Source organism: Sapajus apella, unplaced genomic scaffold (assembly GCF_009761245.1).
Source record: "Sapajus apella isolate SASKATOON/1434 unplaced genomic scaffold, GSC_monkey_1.0 scaffold85, whole genome shotgun sequence".
NCBI classification, from domain to species: Eukaryota; Metazoa; Chordata; class Mammalia; order Primates; family Cebidae; genus Sapajus; species Sapajus apella.
The window spans coordinates 6,746,798-6,765,518 of NW_022437025.1; the positions used below are offsets into that span (position 1 = coordinate 6,746,798).

The following is an 18,721-nucleotide window of genomic DNA, read 5'->3' on the forward strand; positions in this document are numbered from 1 at the left end:
TGTCTGTTTGTCTCTGTATGTCAGAGACATGCGGCAAGAGAGATGGAGTTCAGATGGTGGCTGCCAGAGGCCTCCCAAAGAGCCCGTTGAGAGCCTGCCCAACTATAACATGACAGGTAAGCAAATACTGCTTGAGGGGGACCTTTGGCCCCCACTTTCTGGTCATGCCCTTGTCAGCATCCATCTTCATATCTAGACAGCTGTAGGGGGTTTATCTTTACTCTCAAAAGCAACTTGCCGTTTAAAGAAATAAGATGAAGTCTGAGGAGCCTTATCTTACATAGGGACGTGCTTGCTAATTGAATGTGATTCCTGGAGCTGATAAGGGATTATTGTCAGGTTCTCAATTTCCTGTCCTTTTTCTGACTTCTACATCTTGGGTGTGTTGGAGTCTTCATAGCTGACATGCTCAAAAGTACTTCCCACCTCTCTGATGGGAATGCACAGTTTGTAAGGCATCTCCTGATGTCTGCTCTTGTTTGAGTCTCACAGCTGTGAAGCGAGAAGAACAAGGAAGAGGATACCCATTTTGCAGATCAGGAAACTGAGGCACAGTGAAGTCTGGGAACCTTCCCAAGATCACACAGCTGGGGTGAAGGGCAGAGGCTGGTTTTCCTCTGATCCCCCAAAGCCCTGGAAATCGGACCCTCGAGGTTTCCCAGATTTCAACCCTGGTGCTTGGGCATCAACGCAAAGGTGTTCAGCCAGTAAAATCCAAAAACTAAATGTGGTTATACCAAATGTGAACACCTGGGAAACCTCAGGGGCTTAGCTTCAAAGTGAATGCAAAGAAACAAAACCATTAAGCTACTGTCGGAAATAGATGTTGGAAACAGATGTTAGAAATAGATGTTGGAAATAGATGCTCGGTGCCGCAAAGGAAAGTTAGCACTGAGACAAAGGATCTTTCAGCAATGCAATTTTTACCTCCTGGGCATCAGGGATATCTTCACTAGCCATCTTGCCACAAGAGTACAAGGAACAAAGGAAAACACACAAATTTATCCCTTACACATTTGGGGTCGTCCTTACTGCTGTGTCTGATCTCCATTGGCTGGAGCTAGAGCTCACAATCTAAACTAAAACACGATTGGCTAACAACTTAAAATTTTCTTTTTTTTTTTTTTTTCTTTGAGAGAGAGTCTCACTCTGTCACCAGGCTGGACTGCAGTGGCGTGATCTCAGCTCACTGCAACCTCTGCCTCCTGGGTTTAAGCAATTCCTCTGCCTCAGCCTACTGAGTAGCTGGGACTACAGGTGTGTGTCACCACTCCCAGCTAATTTTTGTATTTTTAGTAGAGATGGGGCTTCACCATGTTGGCCAGGATGGTCTTGATCTCTTGACCTTGTGATCCACCCTCCTTGGCCTCCCAAAGTGCTGGGAATACAGGTGTGAGCCACCGCACCCAGCCCACAACTTAAACTTTTCTAGACAGGTAAAAGCAATGGAGAGCTGGAAAATGCCCATGAGCACATCCAGCACAGATACCTTGGTTAAAGCACAAGAACATAGAACATGCTACATGCCTGTAAGCATGGCACGTCTAACAGCTACATGGGGTAAGGCTTAACAAAGTCATTCACACACTTATTCTTTAACAAGAAAGAAAACTTTAAAAAGGAACTTCTCTACTTCCTACAGATACTGTTCAGTTCTGTTTTGTTCAGAACAGCTTTAGAAAAGTTATGATCACTTTAAGAAGAAGCCTACTGCAGGTGCCTATCAGGACAGGTAGCATCACAGAAACAGTTACTGCTTTTGTGAGGAACGAGGCCGAATGGTAATTGAGCATCGATTCTGTCTCAGGCTAGAAGTTTTCCAAGATTCTGCCCGGAATGCTAGGATAATCGAATATCCTTACATATATGCCTAGTGCCTAATGAAGCCTGGCACAGCAGAGAGAAAGAGACATATTTTAAATAACATTTTTCTGCTTATAAAAATTAATATATATGTGTTTGAATGAAGTTGGAAAATTACAAAAAATAAAGTGACAAAAACACATGGAATTCTACCAGTAAGAGATGTTTATTTTCAACATTTTGACATTTATCCTTATGCACCCAGGCTTAAAAAAAAATGAGATCATAGTGTATGTGATGATTTTTAGCAGCATTTCTCATTCAACATGTAGTGTCGACCTGCTATTTTATAGGGGCAAGAGAGCGTGTTGGTTAACATAATGGATTCTGGAATAGCCCCTCAAGCCGTGGGCAAGTTCTTAATCTCTTTGTGCCTCCATTTCTTCCTAAATCAAATGTGGATAAGAGCAGCACCTTTCTTAAATTCTTGTAGGAGTAAACCAACTAAATACGCAAAGGGCTTAGAACGGGGCCTGGCACGGAGCAAGTTTTCACTGAATATTTGATATTACTATTATTTCAGTAAAATTATTTAAGCCTCCCCCACTCAGCCCCACTGCTTACTTTGTACTGGGCATTTTTCACGGTCTTTTCACACATGTTGTCACATTGAATTTCCAAATGATGCCAAGAAATTGATATTGCCTCCCATTTCACAGTTGTTAAAACTGAAACTTGGAGCAGACAAGTCACTTGCCAAGTCATGTGGGGATCAGCAAAGCCAGGATCAAACCCCTTCGGGTCCTGTATGACCCCCAGGTCCTTGGACTGTGCCTGGACCACCCTGCTCCGGATCTCAGCTCTGAGCAAACCAGAACAGCCCTGAGGATGCGGCCATTGATTTGTCTGGCATTGATTGTTGCTGCTTCCTAGGGCCATGTATGCAGGGAAGGAGGCCTTTTCAGTCCGTTTTGTAACCTGCCACGTACCTCCAATTATTTTAAACCAGCTGCTGCCTCTCCCTAAAGCTTCCTTGGTCAGCTGGGTCTGAGATTCCTCCAAGAGCAACCCTTTCTCCAGTGCCTGGTAGATTCCCAGCATTCCATAAATGCTTGCACAATTGAGCTGAAACTTTACATATTTAGTTTGTTTACTCCTGCAAGAGTATAAGAAAGGTGCTTCTCTTGTCCCCACTTTCTTTAGGAAGAAATGGAGGCACAAAGGGATTAAGAACTTGCCCACGACTTGAGAGACTATTCCAAAATCCGTTATCTTTATTTTTTACTTTTAAAAAATAAACGTTGGTAATTGGAGGCACTTTGGGAATGAAAGCAAGACCCAAGAAAGACAAAGAAAGGAAATGAGGTATTTTGTTAGAGAAGACTTTGAACCTCCACCCCAAGGAGTACCTAGTAAAAGTGAGAGGAGGTGGAGTCCCACAGTAAATTGGAAAAAGCTTTGGTCCGAGACCAGGCCAACCTCAGTTCTGATCCCTGTGTGACCTTGAGTGAATTTCTATTTCCCTCAGCATCCTCTGTACAGTGGGGACAAGGCTGCAGTGAGGACAATGGGAGAGAATGTGTCTGGAGTGTCTAGCATGTGTCGGGCATGAGTTTAGACTTTTTTTTCTTTTTTTCTTTTTTGAGACGGAGTCTTGCTCTGCCACCCAGACTGGAGTGCAGTGGCACGATCTCGGCTCATTGGAAACTCTGCCTCCCAGGTTCAAGTGATTCTCCTGCCTCAGCCTCCCAAGCAGCTGGGACTACAGGTGCCTGACACCACACCAGGCTAATTTTTGTATTTTTAGTAGAGATGGGGTTTCACCATGTCGGCCAGGCTAGTCTTGAAATCCCAAAGTGCTGAGACTAGAAGCGTGAGCCACCGCACCCGGTTGAGTTTAGACTCTTAAGAACAGAAGGCTTGTCTTCTGTGTTGTAGAAATTGGTGCCCTTAATTTCTAGAAGAGTATTGGGCACACTGTAGGCATGAGGAAATGTTACTGGACAAATGAATACTTAACAAATTAATGTTAGTTTCTCCCTCTCTACCATTCTACACAGGTTCCAGGGGGCAGTTAGGAGGATGCTAGGTGAGGGAGTGGGAAGTCGGGGGAGGCGATGGGAGAATGAGAGAGAAGCAGTGTAAGGAGTAGCAATGGGTGCAGGAATCAGACCAGCACATCAGAGTTCCACTTTCAGCTCTGCTACTGGCAAGCTCTCCAGCTGCGGGCAAGTTGCCTCATCTCTTGGGGTCTCAATATCCTCATGCAATAATAGGGACACTGATAGTACTTAACTCACAGTGTTGTTGTCAGGATTTAAGAGCTTTAAACTTATAAAATACTCAGCATAGAGCCTTGCACAAAGGAAGCACCCAATTAATGTAAATCATCATCATCATTATCAAAACATTTTATTAATTCAAAGAAAGAAGTTAGATATTGGTGGGTAATAAACCACCCTAAACTCACTGGCTTAAAACCACAACCATCTTACATATTCATGTATATACGTTAGATGTAGATTGGCTCTGCAGGGTGGTTTTCTGCTGGTCTCACTCAGGTTCTTCATCAGGTAGTTCTACCTACTGGGGCTGAGTAGTCTAGGAGGGCTTCATGTCTGGCCATTGGTGCTAGCCGTCGGTTGACTGCTCTTTTCAGCTAGAATGCTCATTTCTGCTCCATATGGCCTCTCAGCCTCCAGAAACTAGCTGAGGTTTCTGCATAGGGTGGTCTAAAGGCTTGGTTCCAAAAGAGAGAGCAAGAGCTTCAAGGTCTCCTGGGGCCCAGACTCGAATCTCCCACAATGCCACTTCTGAATCTTTCTATTGGTCCAAGCATGTGGCAAGGCCAGTCCAAGGTGTGGAGAACCAGACCCCACCACTTGCTGGGAGGGGCAGGGGAGTCACACTGCAAATGAATGCGCACACAGAGGTAGGGGAGATTCTTGCAACGGGCTTTGCAAACAGTCCTTCACTGGCAGGAACTGACATTTTTGAGGCCCTGATTGCTTACCAGGCACTTCAGCTTCCACAGACATTATCCACACGGCAAAATGGTGAGGCAAGAACTTCACTGTCACCAGGAAAACTATATTCGGGCCAAGTCTGCCAAGCCATTAAGACATCGGAGATGGTGGGATTGAGGCTGCAGATCAGGGCCGGGGGGAAGGGCACCTGGTTTCTTTCTGTCAGTGAGAATTACAGGATTCTAGGAAAACCATAATGCTATAATGAATTACAGATAAGAAGTAAGATTTCTATCATGTGTGCCAGCTGAATGATGAGGTTGATACATTTGGAAGGGAGAGCTTTATTTCTCACGAAGGATTGCAGCCTGCGGGGTGGCCATTCTGGCAGGCTAGGGAGCATAACCTCCAGCCAGAAGCCAGGAACAGACACTTCCAGGGAGGGGCAAAGAGAACAGAAATGTATGCTGAGTTGGGTGGCTAAATATAGATATTCAATTAGATGTGGGAGGAGTCGTGAATATTTATGAAAGTAAACATACGCATGTGCAATTGAGTTTCATGCTTTTCCATGGGACCCCCGTTCAAAAGTGGCAGCATTAGCGTGATCTGAGGGTGTTGAAAACCCTCTCTGCATATTCTCTGTAGACTGGCCAGGACAACTGCATGGTTGGTGGGCTCTTATCACTGCTGAAGCAGTAAGGACTAACGGAGCCAAATTCTGGAGAGGAGAGATCTTCTGAGAGTCAGCGCTGCTCGCTGCTGGGATTGTCTACAGTCTGGGGACAGGGCTGAGCGCCCAGGCCTGGTTCAGTGCAATGGCCACTGATGGGGATGGAGAGACACATTAGAGACTTGAAGGGCTTCAAAGGCCAGAGTGGGTTCCTCTTCCAGGTGTTTGCCACATTCTAAAGCTGTGCAGGGTGGGGAGTAGGAAGCAAAATGAGAAAGGCTCTGAAGAGCAGAGCAGAGTTTTCCCTAGTCTAGCAGCCCAGAAGAAAAGGATCAGTGTTGAGGCTCTGCCAGAGAAGCCCTCAGTGAGCACACTGAGCCCCCACCTGGCTGCTATTGATATTTGACCTCGTGGTGCCCTCAAAGCCAAGGGTGAGTTTCAAACGGATGATGACTTCTTGTGGTTTAGGAAGACCATTTTGAATCCCTGTAGGGAAAGGATTGCAGGAGATGGGAAACTAATGGAGAGGGGACAGTGAGAGAGAATGTTGCCTGGTTGTGGACAATGGCTGATGGGCCAGGTGGTGTCCTTTATTTTTATTTATTTATTTATTTATTTTGGAGATGGAGTTTTGCTCTTATTGCCCAGGCTGTAGTGCAATAGCACGATCTGGGTTCACCGCAACCTTCCCCTCTCGGGTTCAAGAAATTCTCCTCTCAAGTAGCTGGGATTATAGGCACCTGCCACCATGCCCAGTTAATTTTTTATATCTTTAGTAGAGACAGGGTTTTACCATGTTGGCCAGACTGGTCTTGAACTCCTGACCTCAGGTGAACTGCCTGCCTTGGCCTCCCAAAGTGCTGGGATTACAGGCGTGAGCCACTGTGACCAGCCCCCATTTCTTTCATAAATCAAAAAAGCAGAGACGCATGAGCAGACAGAAGAAGGCACGCTGCTTGATGGAGAGGCCATCTGTCACAGCAGCAAACTTGGGAAGATTAGGAGAAAGCAAAGGTGGAAAAGCAGCATCATTTGTCTTAAATGATAAAAAGAAAAGAAAACTAACAACATGTTATGAAAGGAATTTGATAGGTTTTGCAATGAGAGAGAATTTGTCTTCATTAGTGTTATATTAAGTAGAATTAAAACTGGGGATAGGTTCAAATTAAACTGAAAAAAAGGTTATCTGAGACTTGGAGATGAATCGGCTCAACCATCTCATTTGAGGAAGCCTGAGGCCCAGGGAGAAAAAATGGCCCGTTCAAGGGACCTAGGAAACTGATTACAAAACCACCTAACACTGTTTCTTATTCAGTGGCGGGAAGGCTTGTCTTTCCCGATCCTGGGCCCCCTCCTTAGATCAGGGGGCCCCTCCTTCTGTGACCCTTGGGTCTCTGGGTCCCACTAAACACATTGTAATAGTTAACTTGTTGGAGGGGGTTATTGAACAGAGAGCTCCTAGGTGGCAAAGACTGTATGATTCTCCTAATTCCTCTTATGGTCTCTTCCACCCATGAGTTATTTAGAAGGATATTTTCAAATTCTTCATATGTGGGCTTTTCCTTATTTTCTTATTATTTATGTTTGAATTCTATTATAACCAGAGAATATGGTTCATATAATATCCTTTTTTTTTTTTTTTTTTACTTGTTGGGGCTTGCTCTATTTCCAAGATTATAAACATATTTTGCAAATGTTCCATGTAAAAGTTTGAAAATATTATGTATTTGATTACTATGGTTCCAGACTTCCATATATGCCCGTTACATGAAACTTGTTCATTGTGGTCTTTGAATTTTCTTTGTTTCTGCACTGGTACATTTGTGTGCTTGATCTGTCAAGTTCTGAGGAAGATATGTTTAAATATCCAACTATGGCAGTAGACTTAACAATTTCTCTTTCTAATTTTCTTAATTTTTGCCTTATATATTTTGAGGCTGTATTATTACTCTTTAGTGCATATAAGTCTAGTATTTTTCTATTGCACTATGAATCTTTGTTTTATAATTAGGTAATAGCCTTTACTATATTTAATAGTGCTCTGGAGTCTATTTTGTTTAATGTTAACATGGCTATTCTGAGTTTCTTGGGCTAGTACTTGCTTAGCACACATTTTCTCATTCTTTTACAGTCAATTCTTCTCTGTCTTTATATTTTTAGTATGTCTCTGTTAACAGCAGATAGCTGTATTTTGAATTTGTTAAGCTTAGATCAATCCTTGTCTTTTAAATGGAAAGTTAGCCCTTTATAATTATTATGATAACTGATATATATATCATAATATGTATATTATAACATATATATATTTATCTGTCATCTTGCTGTGAACTTAACTGTTTACCCTGCCTTTAACTATGCTTCCAATTTTTCCCTTTTGTTCCTTTACATGAAACCGATTAAGTTTTCTTTGTTCTACCTTTCACCCTAGGTATACATTGTATTTCTATTATTTTAGTGGCTACGCTTTAAAGTTTCAATGTGCATTCTTGGCTTGGTATCTCTAGCTTCCACATGCACACAGAATCCTAAGAAGGCTTCAATTTTAATACCTCCGTTTCCATCTTTCATTTTGCCCAGGAATATATTTTCATTCTATTTTTATACCTTTCACGTTAACCACTATTATTATTTTATGTAGTTAATACTTTTTTAGCTTTACCAGTTTCTTTTTACTTTTTTATTGTACTTTAAGTTCTGGGGTACATGTGCAGAACATGCAGGTTTGTTACATAGCTATACACGTACCATGGTGGTTGTCTGCATCCATCACCCCGCCACCTACATTAGGTATTTCTCCTAATGTTATCCCTTCCCTAGCCCCCTAATCCCTGACAATCCCCAGTGTATGATGTTCCCCTTCCTGTGTCCATGTGCTCTCATTGTTCAACTCCCACTCATGAGTGAGAACATGCTTGTTTGGTTTTCTGTTCTTGTGTTAGTTTGCTCAGAATGATGGTTTCCAGCTTCATCCATGTCCCTGCAAAAGACATGTGAAGTCATCCTTTTTTATGGCTGTATAGTATTCCACAGTGTATATGTGCCACATTTTCTTTAACCAGTCTATCATTGATGGGCATTTGGGTTGGTTCCAAGTCTTTGCTATTGTGAACAGTGCTGCAATAAAATAAGTATGCACGTGTCTTTATGATAGAACAATTTATAATTCTTTGGGTATATATCCAGTAATGGGATTGCTGGGTCTAATGGTATTTCTAGTTCTAGATACTTCAGGAATTGCCACTCTGTCTTCCACAATGGTTGAACTAATTTACACTTTCACCAACAGTGTAAAAGATTCACCAGTTTCTTGACTTGCCATTCTTCCTTGTGCTTCTTTTTCTTTTGAGTTTGGTTTAGCTCTCCCTGGAGCACATTCCTTTCTAGTATTCTTTTAGCAACGCACTTAGCAGTAAAAAACCTCTCAGTCTTTGCCTGAGAATGTCATTTATTTATTTATTTATTTTTACAGTTAAGGGATCATTTAGTTAAATATAGAATTCTAGGTCCTCTGTGATTTCTTTTTGGTGATATGACAATGTTCTTCCACTGTCTTCTGGCTTTCATCAAGAAGCCTGTCATTGGCGTAACTGCCATGTACTTTTAGGTAACCCATTTCTCTCTCTCTGTTTGCTTTTAGCATCTTCTATTTGTCTTTGTGATTCTAGAGTTCTGCTACAAGACATAGATTCATTTGTATCTATCCCACTTGGGATTTATGATTTTGGAATCTGAGAATTTGTATCTTTCAGCATTTCTGAAAAATTCTGTTATTATGTATTTGACTATTACACCTTCAACCCCTTGTCTTTTCTTTCCTTCTGAAACTCATATTAACAGTTTTAGACTGGCTCAACGTTTTCCTTAGTGGCTCATAACCTCTACATATAGCTCTATCTTTCTGTCCTTCTAAGCTATATTCTGCGTAATTTCATCAGATGAATCTCTGAAACTCATTTTTTATTTTTTTCTGCAGCATGAAGGCTCTGTAGCCAGGTCATTCCGCCTACTAAAATAACCTAAAATTATTTTCAGGTTAAATGAGTCAATATAGATAAAGCTCTTAGGGTTGTACTGGCCCATCGTAAGTGCTGTATCCAAGTTAGTTAGACATTGTTTTCATTCTTTTATGAATCCACTTTGTGGTCTCTATTCAACAGTTCTACTATTTTATGTTCTTGGGGGAACTTAAACTTCCTGACAAATACATCTTGTGTCTTCATTCATGAAGGGTTGTTTTCTTGGGTGTTTCAGACTCTTGACCTCTGGGGCTTTATCTATAGGAATCCGCTGCGTCTCAATGTCAGCCCCGAGGACATCACAGGCTCAAGGGTATCAGGTGCGTTCTTGGCCCAGTCATGTCAAGGATATTTCCGGCCAGGGGTACACATATTAAGGGCACCTTTTCATATTCATTTAGCGAGTGGAGGTTTCTGGGCCATTCCAGTGATATGAGTTGAACCCCAAATTCCCAGGAGATATTGGGCTGTGGTTACGTCTTCTCAAGGATGGCTTTTTTCTCCTCACCTAGAACTCAGGCCAGGGCAGACTTCCTTTCTGTCTCCTAATTCACCCTGTTACTGAGGGGACAGCCCTCCCAGGGCCTTGGGTTTGTTCCAGCATCCACATCGAATGGCATCCCCTGGTTTACAGAGGCCAGGGCAGCCTTCCAGGGGTGGCAGTGGGATCATCGCTCATGTGGGTTTTCCTTTTGTGACCTGTGAGATCCTGTTCCTGTAGCAGAAACAATAAGGCCATCTTAACCGCAGCAATCATGAACCTAGAGCTTCCTGGGTGCAAAGCGGCGTTCTAAGCAGTTTGCATGTTTTAACTCATTTAGCCTTCATGACAACGGTATCTGCACACCATCAACCATGTTTTACAGCTGGAGAAACTAAAGCACAGAGCTGCTCAGAAACTTGCTTGGGGTCGCCCAGCCAGTAAAGTGTGGAGCTGGGATTTGAACCCAGGCAGTTTAGGGCCACATTTGTGAGCTTAAGCCTATACCAGGCTGCCTGTCAGGTTATGGGAAGACATTTTACAGGATTTCTGGCCCATAAAAGTGAGTATTCGATAATAGCTATTGACATTATTATTACAAATGCCATTATTATTGGTGTTGCTGTTGTTATTTACAAGTAAACCCTGGTTCCAGGCCTCGGGAGCTCCTGGGCCAGGACAGCCAGACACACACGGAAGGGAGGCTTGTGCCCCAGCCTGGTTTGGCAGGTGTGCAGTGCCTGTAGCTGGGCTGGGGCAGGTGGTTTGGAGCTAAGGAGAAAGCACAGGGGAAGAGCGTGCCAGGGGTCGGTGTGGCCAGGATGGGGGTACAGTGAGGAGCCCCAGGACACAAAGGGAAAGGGGGCAGGGGCCAGATAGCGGAGGACACTTGAGCCAGACCAGCAAGCCTGGAGCTTCTCCTGGAGGGGTGACAAGCCACACAAAGTCCTTTTGTGGAGGAGTGGAGCCTGATTTATTTAAAAAGCTAAACTCTGTGCTGAGTTTTCCAATGAAAGGAAGCTTGCAGAGGAATCTGGGGACAATGCTATCTGAGCAGGAAGAGAGTAACAACAGTGAGGACCTGGAAAGAGCTGATGTGTGTGGGTGGTGGTGGAGTTTCAGAGCAGCCGTGACACCCGCGTCCCTGCCAAACACTGTCCACCTCGCCTTCCCATGCGGCCGTCTACTGTCCACAGCCACCCAGCAAGGTGCTCACCCCTTCTTGCAGATGAGACTGAGGTGCACAGCGGCGCAGTGAATTGCCAGGGGCTGCCCTGGAGCAGGAGTGCGTCCCAGCCAGTGTACCTAAACCTATACCATACTGCTGCTCCAGTTTTACAAGGAATGAGTAGGCAGGCAGTTCTCACTCACAGACACCCTTCTCTCTCTTTCTGCTTCTGCTCCTCTCTCTGTCTTCTCTTCCTTCTCTCTCCTCTCCCCCTCTCCTGACCTCCTCCTCCCACCCCTCCCCACCACAGGCTTGTCACCAGGATCCCCACGTTGACTTTTATTCTATCTTAGAGGAGACTTCACCAATCCTGGCTCACTTACATGCCTCCCAGGGCTGTGCCAGTGCAGGACTTGGGAACAGCATCCTTCAAGGGAGTCCGGGCCAGAGGGGACTTTGCTATGCCCAGCCGTTTCCCATAGGCACCCGAGCCCCACATGACTGTAGTCAAAACAGCTCCTGCCAAGCACACCCCTTCCCCCCAGCCCACTCAGTAGCAGGCATCAGAGGGTCCCGGCTGGCTGAGTGCTGGTGTCTGGGACGTGGGGATGAGCCACATAGCTCCAGCCCTCAGGGTCTCCAGCCACATGAGCAGGTAACTTGTGTGGAGTCTGGTTTGTGCCCGTGTGTGCTGGGAGAGCTCAGAGTCAGGGTCAGGGGCAGCCCCACAGCAGCTGGGGAATATGGGCGTAGGGACAGGAGGTGCAGGCAGGAGCTGCCATTCATAGAGGCCGGAGTAGGAAAAGCCCCACCACAAAGTTCCATGAGTGGCAGACTTGGGACCTTGGATCTTTTCCCAGAATCAGCAGGGAGCCATCCAGAGTTTCTAAGTGGGGTGGTAACAAGCAAACACCGCACTTGTGTTCCATGAAGCTAATTTTCAAAAGCACCCTTGACAAGGTGTTTTCACACACATCCCAGCATCTCATCCTTCCTCCACCGTCTATGAGAGAGGAGGGCAGCTAAGACGTCGTGTGGAAGAGAAGACCCAGTGGCAGAGAGGAGGCTCGCTGGGATTGCTCAGGATCCGTGAGGCAGCACCACGCTCCATCCAGGGCTCTGGCGTCTGGGTCCTGATCGCTGCTGCAGCTCTTCCAAGGAGAAATTCATTTACAAAAACTATAAGGCAGAGAGAAAATGATGACATTTAATATTAATGATAATATGGTTTCTGCCACCTAGTGAGTGTCTGCTGCCTGCCAGGAGCCGCACCACCACTATAAATGCGCTATCTCATTTAAGCCATGTAGCAATTTGTGAAGCTAGCTAGTAATATTCTCCTCTGTGGAGGAGGAAACTGAGGTTCAAAAAAGCTACCTTCTATTTCTGCAGATCTGGGATTGAACTCCAGCTCCCTTGCTCTTTAGATGTTGTAATGTGGTCGTGGGCAGAGGCTCACACCTGTCATCTCAGGACTTTGGGAGGCTGAGGTAAGAGAATTGTCTGAGCCCAAGTTTAAGACCAGCCTGAGCAGGATAGAGGGACTCCATCTGTATACAAAAATTAGCTGGGCATAGTGGCATGCACCTGTAGTCACAGCTACTCAGGAGGCTGCGGCAGGATGATTACTTGAGCCTGGGAGGTCGAGGCTGCGGTGAACTGTGATGGAGCTACTGCACTCCAGCCTGGGTAAAAGAGTAAGACCTTGTCTCCAAAACAGACAAACAAACAAATACTGTAATATTCCCACTGCAGTCTGATGCCTTCCTTCTCCAGGTGGACGACCACCAGGTCGCCTCAGGTTCAGAACCTGTGCACCCGGACAGCACCAGGCCAGCTGTCCGCTGCCCGCCTCCCTCTCTGATGGCTGGATTCCTTACGGAACCCAGCCTAACTGCTCATGTGTGTGCTCCATAAATGGGTCAAGGGAAGAGTGTGCCAGAGTGGAAAGTCTACCTGCTTCTGCTCTCTGGGGCATTTAGCCAAGAACGGTGTGCATGGTTGGCCTGCCTGTGAATACAGCAGGCCAGTGGGTTAACACCTGGCAGGTTAGTAAGTTACACCTGCTTCTCCTTTTCTCACCTGAGAGAAGGGGCAGGAGGCCAAACATTGCATGGAAATTAGAGACAGTTGGTGGGGAGGGAGGCATTGGGAAGATCTTAGCATTTGGGGGTCAGGTGACGACTCTCTGTAGACACTCGCTGAACTGGTGTCATTGCGTGACTTCTCTTCTGCCTTTCTGCATGGCTTGCAAAATTTGGCTCCCTTTTCCAGGCTTGGTTTCCCCTTCTCTGTGTGCTCTGCCAATTTGCTTGAATCAATAAACAGAAGGAGGAAGTGACATTGAATGAGACAGTGACACCAAGGGGTGATTTCTGTGTGAAAGCCTAAAGGAGAGCCCGGATCCATGGAGAGAATGGGAGGAGGGGGTGTGTGCAAACTTTAGGCTCCCCAGAAGCCTTCCTGGAGGAGGCAGAGCTGGACGAGAGGGATCCCCGCCCCCGCCCCCACAGAGAATGTGGAGCGGGCCTCCCCATCAGACATCACAGGAGCTGCTGATGACTGGTGTGTGGAAGGAGGGGAGGAAAACCACCACGCAGAGCCTACGTTTGGAGCGTGGAAACGTGGCAGACTCAAAGTGCAGAGCGCAGGTTTCTAGTTCAGCTTGGCCTCTCCAGGGCTGCACAAGCTTGGAGAAAATTGTCCTGTTTTTAAACTTCCTTTTTCTCTTCTGTGAAATGAGAATCCTGTCTAAGTCACTTTATCTTCACACATGAGAGACTGACAGTGAAAGGGTTTTGCAAACCATAAAGCTCTGTTCAAATGCAAAGATGTGTTCTTCTACATGGGAACCCGACACCACTCCTAGGCTCCCTAACTGATACTTGCGAGGTGTCCCTTGTGCCTGTGCATCAGTGTTTGGGGGCTGCCTCTTGGTTCTCTTTCCTTTGCCCTGGATACAAACCCCTGAGGTCATGGGAACACACCAACCAAGTAAGCTGGACTTTGAGTCTGCATGGACTCAATCCAGGGGGCGTTTTCAGCTCAGCCCCAGGCTTGGGGAGTTCCGTTTCAGCTGGGCCTGACAGAGATGGATTCCTGCAGAATCTGCGACATGGTTCTTTTGTCCTAGTCTCAGTGAGACAGATTTAGGCCATCCCACTTTCATGTGAGCTTTCGCAGCTGGACCTGAACTGTTTGCTCACTTATGCACAAGGCATTTGTGCACCCCTGGCCAGGACCGTCTCTCCCTCTTTCCTTCCTTATTCCCTTACCCCTTTACCTCTCTGCTTCCCACCTCTCTTCTTCCATGTATGTCTTTCAACATTTTGAGGAGCACCTGCCAGGCCCATGCTGGGCATCATGGACAGCAGAGGTGAATCTAAGCATGGTCCCTGCCTTCGTGGGGCTCACGTGCTCCCAGAGGAGATGGGCACTTGAGTGCAAGACTGTAAACTGTAACATGTATGCTTCACTCAGGGAGGGGGGTCAGCTCTGGAGAGAGGGGGAGGGTGATGAGCAGACCCACCCAGGGTGGAGGGGCCCCGGGGGCACTTGCTCTGCGCCCCCTCTCTGCAGAGCTGCTGCACACATGCCCAGTGAGACACAGGAGGCACTGCTCAGACACATTGACTAAAGCGTTAAAGTTGTCTAGTGTTGCAAGATTCACAAAACCTGAACACTTTGATTCTTCTAATAACTGTATGAGGTGGTCAGCTGAAAATATGAAAGTAGTTCACAAAAGTCTGGTGGTGGATTGAGCCAATACCAGAAGCCAAGGTCAGCCTGCAGGGTGGGAAGTCAAGGGAGGATGGAGGGCCAGGAGTCAGGGGTAATCCCTGTAGAGCTGACAAATAGCACCTGACACATAGAGACACCCAGCAGGTAATGTCACCTCTTATTATTGGTTGCTGTTTTCCAAAGAAATGGACGGTGCCTAGAGACCATCCAATCTAACATCCTCATTAAACAGAGAAGGAATCTAGGGCCCAGACAGATGTCAGTGGGAAGGCAGCCATGGGAGAGCAAGTCCAGTCTCCCTGATTCTCAGCTGCGCATCCACACTCCCCACCATACAGAGCAGGCTGTCATGGGCCCCATGTTTTCTCTGCCATCAACTAGTTGTCATCATGCCTAGAGGTATCACCTGTATCCTGTTAGATACAGGAGCACAGTTTAAAGGCCATCAACATTCATGAGGATATAAACCTATCAAGTGAAAGCCACCTCACACTTGGCATCTCTAGTAGAGCCCAGCAGGGTTTGCTTACCTCAGGGTAGCCAATATGTAAAGCTGGTTATTGTCACAACAGACCTTAATGGTCTAGCATCTTCAACACTTAATTGCCCCTTATTAGATTGTCGCAGAATGAGATAATTGGACCAAGCACTTGAACTTCTGACTCTCCCCTGTTTATTTGGTGGTGCACACAGATGGGGAATTGCACAAGTGCCTTTTAAGGCCGGGGTTCTCAGAGCTCTGGGCAGACTGAGTTCACTGCCACTGTGTTTGCTCAGGGCGCGCTGAATTCATAACAGCTGCATTCCTGGAGTTTCTCGCTTTTATTTTTCTGCTTATAAGAAGTAAATTGTACATTTCCTTTCCCCTTTCCTTCTGTCCTTTTGTTTCCAGTACAAGTCCCTGTTATTAAAACACAATTCACTTCAGAGCCAGTTCTCTTGGGTTTATAAAAGTGCATATCTCATATTGAGCATAAAAGTCAAGGAAAGTTAATGTTATTCCTGAAGGAGAATGCGCTCGCTTTTGCAAAACAGAATGTAAATTCTGGCTATCTTGGCTGTTGGGTTTGGGATAAAGGAATATTTACATAACTTCCCTCCTTCAAAGTGATGCAGATATGGGCTTGAAAAAAAATGTCTGCCGACAGGCGCATCAGAGCCTGAAAAACCTTCACACCTTTGAAAACTGACTGGTGCTGCTCCAGGATTCTTGGTTGGTCATTGAGACACAGATATAACTAATTGCATGTTTTGTCATGGCATGATTTATAATAGCAACTTCTTAGACACAATCTAGATGTCCATCTGCTGGGAAGAGGGTAAGTAAATGATATATTCACTTCATGAAATAGTGGCCTTTTCACATGTGTTCAGCACTATTTATAGAGCCTACTGTGTATCAGGAACAGTGTGGGGAGGTAACTACATAATGATGAGTGGGAAAATTAGGCATAGCAATAACTGCTACAAGATGATGCTTTGGGGAAATCTTATAATTCTAAGTCAAAAACCCCCAGAAATGTTATTATCTCAATTTTGCTGAAAGCACGCAAAATGCTGGGAAGGTTGACTTATTTTTTGTTTTTAGATCTTCTTCCAAATATCTGTAAGGCGCACATAAAACATCTCTAGTAGGGAAAAACAAGAAAGATTTTATAAAAGCATTTGACATGCTCATTTGGAGGTTCCCCTGTTGGGAATTGTGTCTGTATCCAGGAATCACTGCACCTTTGGAAGTGACAGGAGAAGGTGTGTCCGCAGTAGAATGGCTGCTGGCCCCAGGGCGATGTTTTATCACCGGGAAGTCTGCAGGGTATTTATGCCTTCAGCTCATCCTGGTGCCCATCTTTCTTCCTCCAGACCCTCATGGGAAACCACAGCTTCTCCATACCCGTCCCTGTCAGCGCATTGATCTGCCGGCTGGTTTCCATAAGCACTTGGTCAGAGGAAACAAAAGTCTTACATCATTTGCTCCACAAACTCCTGTGGTGACTGGAACCCAGCTGCTGCTGTCTGAGGTAGCTTCGGGGTGTGTGTGTGTGTGTGTGTGTGTGTGTGTGTGTGTGTGTGTGGCGTTTATGAGAGGGGAAGAGAGAGAGCAAGCCCATGAAAGGGCTCTGTTTACAGTTTTGCCTTTGACCTTACACGACTACCTTGCAGTTTGTATTCCAGGATCCTGCCTATGGTAGAGCCTCAGTGAATACAAAATGGATATTGTTTCAGAGTAACTTTGTGAAGGATTTTTATTTTTGACTTAATGAGCTCTGTCTGAATTAAATTTTAAGGTGTATTGGGAACATTTACCTTTTATAGATGCCATAAACATTATGTTCCTTAATATTTGCAAGTTCCATGCATTAATGTGAGCTCCGTATTTGCAGAGGCCTCCAGGAAGCTGTAATTGAGACTCAGGTGAGTGAGGCAGGCCACTCAGGATACATCAGTGTCAGGGAACACGAGGGTTCTGGAAGCCCAGGAGAGGGACTCAGGCAGGTGTTGTGGGGGGGATTGGCAGTGCATTTGAGGAAGGTTTTCTGGAGGAGGCCATGTCTGAGCTGAGGTGTGAAGAATGGGTGTATTAGTCTGTTCTCACATTGCTATAAAGATACTACCCGAGACTGGGTCATTTATAAAGGGAAGAGATTTAATTGAGTCACAGTTCTGCATGGCTGGGGAGGCCTCAGGAAACTTACAGCCATGGCAGAAGGAGAAGGGGAAGCCAGGCACATCTTACATGGTTCTCTAATGGGACAGAACTAATAGGGTAGGTGCGTATATGAAGGGGAGTTTATTAAGGAGCATTGACTCACATGATTAGAAGGTGAAGGTGAAGACCCACAATAGGCCGTCCGCAAACTGAGAGGCCAGGAAGCCAGTGCGGGCTCTGAAACCTCAAAAGTAGGGAAGCTGACAGTGCAGACGTCAATCTGCCACTGAAGGTCAAAGCCCCTGGCAAACCACTGGTGTAGGTCCACGAGTCCAAAAGCTGAGGAACTTGGAGTTCGATGATCAAGGGCAGGAAGCATCCAGCACGGGAGAAAGATGGAGGCCGAAAGACACGGCAAGTCTGCTCTCCCGTCTTCCCCTGCCTGCTTTATTCTAGCCCTGCTGGCAGCTGATGGGATGGTGCCCACCCACACTGAGGGTGGTCTGCCTTTCCCAGCCCACTGACTCAAATGTTAATCTCCTTGGGCAACACCCTCACAGACACACCCAGGATTAATACTTTGCATCCTTCAACCCAATCAAGTTGACACTCAGTATTAACCATCACAGCTCTCAATGTGTGTGGCCTAAGTCTACAGGCTGGAGCCATTGGGAGGAAGATGGGGGGGGGTGTTAGGAGTGACCCCACAGCCTACTCATGGATCACACCTGGCGCCAGGCCAGCCTTCTCCCCCCCCACCCCCACCCCTCACCTCTCACCCAGCCCTGTGGGTTCCGCCTCCTTTCTGTCATTCTCTTGCTTGCACCTGCGCAGGTGGGGTGCAGTCCAGGCACTAATGCTCACCTGTCCCCAGCCTCCCCAGCCGCCCGTGCCACAGAAGCCTCCTCCCTGAGTCTGTCTGCTCCCCATGCCCCTTCCCCTTGTTAGCAGTTAAAACTGTTAATAGCATAGGTGAGGTGCCAGGCTCTGCGCTTGGCCTGGCGTTCGCACTCAGGGCTCATTGCCGTCATCATGTCTGTCCTTGTTCTTGTTGTTATTACTGGACTTGGAGTCAGAAGCAAGTTCGAATCCCAGCTCCACCACCCTTTAGCTGTGGTCCTTGGGCCACATGCCTAATCTCCCTGAATATCAATTTCTCGTCCATTAAACAGGAATTATAATTGCTCCCTTGCATTGTTGCTGAGATAATTAAATTAATTACATGT

The 18,721-nt window shown here is 46.0% G+C and overlaps 1 protein-coding gene across 3 annotated transcripts in view; it reads left to right on the forward strand.

The window, feature by feature from the left end:
• Positions 1-18,721, forward strand: part of CUNH4orf50 (chromosome unknown C4orf50 homolog) — a 119,467-nt gene that overhangs the window by 76,117 nt on the left and 24,629 nt on the right. For all 3 annotated transcript variants that reach the window (XM_032254155.1, XM_032254154.1, XM_032254156.1), the window contains one exon: positions 16,709-16,866. The gene's annotated coding sequence lies outside the window, so the exon portion shown is untranslated. The remainder of the gene's footprint in view (positions 1-16,708; positions 16,867-18,721) is intronic.